The sequence below is a fragment of the Ovis canadensis genome, chromosome 19, assembly GCF_042477335.2.
Source record: "Ovis canadensis isolate MfBH-ARS-UI-01 breed Bighorn chromosome 19, ARS-UI_OviCan_v2, whole genome shotgun sequence".
Taxonomy (NCBI): Eukaryota; Metazoa; Chordata; class Mammalia; order Artiodactyla; family Bovidae; genus Ovis; species Ovis canadensis.
Genome location: NC_091263.1, coordinates 70,332,740 through 70,336,696, shown reverse-complemented (window position 1 = coordinate 70,336,696; position 3,957 = coordinate 70,332,740). Strand labels below are relative to the sequence as shown.

Here is a 3,957-nt window from a genome sequence, read left to right as displayed (position 1 = left end):
ATATAATTCTATAATATATATTATTGTATATTATAATATAATTATATATTATTATATATTATATATAATATATAAAAGACACTCCTTGAAAGGAAAGTTATGACCAACCTAGACAGCATATTAAAAAGCAGAGACATTACTTTGTCAACAAAGGTACATCTAGTCAAGGCTATGGTTTTTCCAGGGGTCATGTATGGATGTGAGAGTTGGACTAAAAAGAAAGCTGAGCACCAAAGAATTGATGCTTTTGGGCTGTGGTGTTGGAGAAGACTCTTGAGAATCCCTTGGACCACAAGGAGATCCAACCAGTCCATCCTAAAGTCCATCCTAAAGATCAGTCCTGGGTGTTCATTGGAAGAACTGATGTTGAAGCTGAAACTCCAATACTTTGGCCACCTGATGCAAAGAGCTGACTCATTGGAAAAGACCCTGATGCTGGGAGGGATTGGGGGCAGGAGAAGAAGGGGATGACAGAGGATGAGATGGCTGGATGGCATCACCGACTCAATGGAGATGGGTTTGGGTGGACTCCGGGAGTTGGTGATGGACAGGGAGGCCTGGCGTGCTGCAATTCATGGGGTCGCACAGAGTTGGACGCGACTGAGCGACTGAAGTGAAGTGAAGATAAACAAATGTATAGAGACGGAAGTGGGCGAGTTATCTGGGGCTGGAGGTGGGTCGTTGGGGAGGGAGGGGATTTGGGAGTGACAGCTAAGAGGTGAGGGGTTTCTTTTGGAGTTATTGAAAAAGTTCTAGGGACTTCCCTGGTGGTCCAGTGGCTAAGACTCCATGCTCTCAATGCAGGGGGCCTGGGTTCAACCCCCAGATAGGGAACTAAGATCCCACATGCCACAGCTAAATATGCCGCGATGAAAATCAGCGATCCCAAGCGCCACAACTAAGACCCGCTGCAGCCAAATGAATAAAACTTAAAAAAGAAAACGTTCTAAAACTGATTGTGGTTATGGTTGCACAACTCTGAATATACGAAAAACCATTGAATTATACTTAAATTCAATGGTTTAAGTTCATTAAACAGTGAATTGTATGGTATGTGAATTATATCTGAATAAAGCTTTTAAAAACAAAAGAAAGGTTGGTCTCAGGAGAAGGCCCTTGAGATAGCCTCAGAGGAATGGTGGGGGTTACGAAGAGAAACAACAAGGGAGATGGGACAGAAAGACCGGAAGAGTTAAGGAGTTGACAGAAAACAGGACTTTGGCTTTCTTTTTTTCGCCTGAGAATTTAGAGATTTGTTTGAGGGTCTCAAACCAGAGGTGCCTCTCACCTCTAAGCCAAGCAAACCAGATTTTAGGACACAGAGACAACTCAAAAGGGGTCTGTTCCATTTGCTTGGCCTCCAATGTGATGCCAAGATGTGCCTGGATATGACAGGCTATACTGTTTCCAGCCATCTCCTGGAAGATAGGATTCCTCAGCCTGTCCCGGAGCCCGTGTTGTCCTCGGAGAGGCTGCTGGGACCTTTGAGTTGAGTGCCTACAAATCTCACCACATGAGGAAACAAGACCAACACGATGGCCCGTCGTGACATCCAGCGACATCCAGTCTTGCCACAGTCGTAGTCTGAGAGCCAGGTTTCTCAAATCTCTCTTTTTTTTTTTTAATAGTGAAAACTTTTATATTTGAAATTAGCCAGCTGGACTCAGTTTAGATGATCCCAATTTTGTTGGCAACATCCAAAGCATCATAGTCAGAAGCCAGTCGAACATATGCCTTCTTCTCTCCATCAGGCCTGATCAGAGTATTGACCTTGGCCACGTCAATGTCATAGAGCTTCTTCACAGCCTGTTTGATTTGGTGTTTGTTGGCCTTGACACCCACAGTGAACACCAGTGTGTTGTTGTCTTCTATATTCTTCATGGCTGACTCGGTGGTGAGGGGGAATTTGATGATAGCATAGTGGTCAAGTTTGTTTCTCCTAGGGGCGCTCTTCCGAGGATATTTGGGCTGCCTCCTGAGCCGCAGTGTTTTGGGCCGCCGGAAGGTGGGTGACGTCCGGATCTTCTTTTTCTTGTGGCTGTGGACACCTTTCAACACTGCTTTCTTGGCCTTCAAAGCTTTTGCTTTGGCTTCAGCTTTAGGAGGGGCAGGGGCTTCCTTCTTCGCCTTCGGTGCCATCTTCATGAAAAGGCCTCAAATCTCTTACAGAAGCTGGAGAAGCCAGTATGATTCCTGAGACTGGAGGGACTTTTAAGAGAGAATGTGCAGGGACGATGTATCTTCCTCCTTTGCTGCAGATAATCATCTGGCTAGAGGCCCCCAGACCTCCAGTCCTCGGGCCAGTAAGACAGACGGAAGTCTCGGTCTGTGGATGCAGCTGCCTCCATGGAGAAGAAGGATGTCACACTGGGGATGGAAGCCCTGGTCGGGGGGGCTGCCCTGGGGAACAGACCCGGAGAAGGGGATCAGCCTGCAGGAGGTGGAGGTGGGGCTGCTGTCAGGGACACCCACTGGAAGGAAGCGGGGACAGCGGGGGCAGGCAGAGGGAGAAGCCGGGCTGGGACACGGCCGCAGTAGAGGCCTCAGCTGGTCCTCCAGGGGTGCTCTGGGGCCAGGTGGCCTTGCAGAGTGCTCCCCCATGACAGGTCCAACAGGAAGCCTCAGCCGGGAGCAGTCCAGTTCTGACAGTTAGAGGGGTGTTTCTTTCTTTTTGGAAACAACTTACAATATTGTCGTGGTTTTTGCCATACATTGACAGGAACCAGCCACAGTTGTCCATGTGCCCCCATCCTGCACCCGCCTCCACCTCCCTCCCCATCCCACCCCTCTGGGTTTTCCCAGTGCACCGGCCTTGAGTGCCCTGTTTCATGCATCAAACTTGGACCGGTCATCTATTTCACATGTGGTAACATACATGTTTCAATGCTCTTCTCTCAAATCATCCCTCCCTTACCTTCTCCCACAGAGTCCAAAAGTCTGTTCTTTATATCTGTGTCTCTTGCTGTCTCGCGTATAGGGTCATCATTACCATCTTTCTGAATTCCATATATATGTTTTAATATAGTGTGTTGGTGTTTTTTTTTTCTGACTTACTTCACTCTGTATAATAGGTTCCAGTTTCATCCACCTCATTAGAACTGATTCAAATGTGTTGGTTTTAATAGCTGAATAATATTCTGTTGTGTATATGTGCCACAACTTTCTTATCCATTCGTCTGCCGATGGACATCAAGGTTGCTTCCATGTCCTAGCTATTGTAGACAGTGCTGCAATGAACATTGGGATACACGTGTCTCTTTCAATTCTGGTTTCCTCAGTGTCCGTGCCCAGCAGTGGGATTGCTGGGTCGTATGACAGTTCTATTTCCAGTTTTTTAAGGAATCTCCACACTGTTCTCCATAGTGGCTGTACTAGTTTGCATTCCCACTGGAGGGATGTTTCTGAAAAGAGATCTGAATGGTGCTGGCTTCTCCTATTCCACTGTAAAACCTCGGAGCCCCCGTAATACAGAACAGACGTTCAAGTATCCACTGTCTATACTTTTAGCATGTCTGTTTGGCACTTTTCTCCAAAGATCTCAACAGCCTGGTGGCCACTAGACACGGGGCCATAGTGCCCTTGACATTTGTCTGCTCCAGAGTAAGATGTGATGTGAGTGTAGAATTCATACCAGATTTGAAAGACTTCAGTTCAGTTCAGTTCAGTCGCTCAGTCGTGTCCGACTCTTTGCGACCCCATGAATCGCAGCACGCCAGGCCTCCCTGTCCATCACCAACTCCTGGAGTTCACTCAGACTCGCGGCCATCGAGTCAGTGATGCCATCCAGCCATCTCATCCTCTGTCGTCCCCTTCTTCTCCTGCCCCCAATCCCTCCCAGCATCAGAGTCTTTTCCAATGAGTTAACTCTTCACATGAGGTGGCCAAAATACTGGAGCTTCAGCTTTAGCATCATTCCTTCCAAAGAAATCCCAGGGCTGATCTCCTTCAGAATGGACT

The 3,957-nt window shown here is 47.5% G+C and overlaps 1 pseudogene; it reads right to left on the bottom strand.

Moving 5' to 3' along the window:
- Positions 1-1,653: 1,653 nt before the first annotated feature.
- Positions 1,654-2,139, bottom strand: LOC138424251 (large ribosomal subunit protein uL23 pseudogene; annotated as a pseudogene).
- Positions 2,140-3,957: the final 1,818 nt, after the last annotated feature.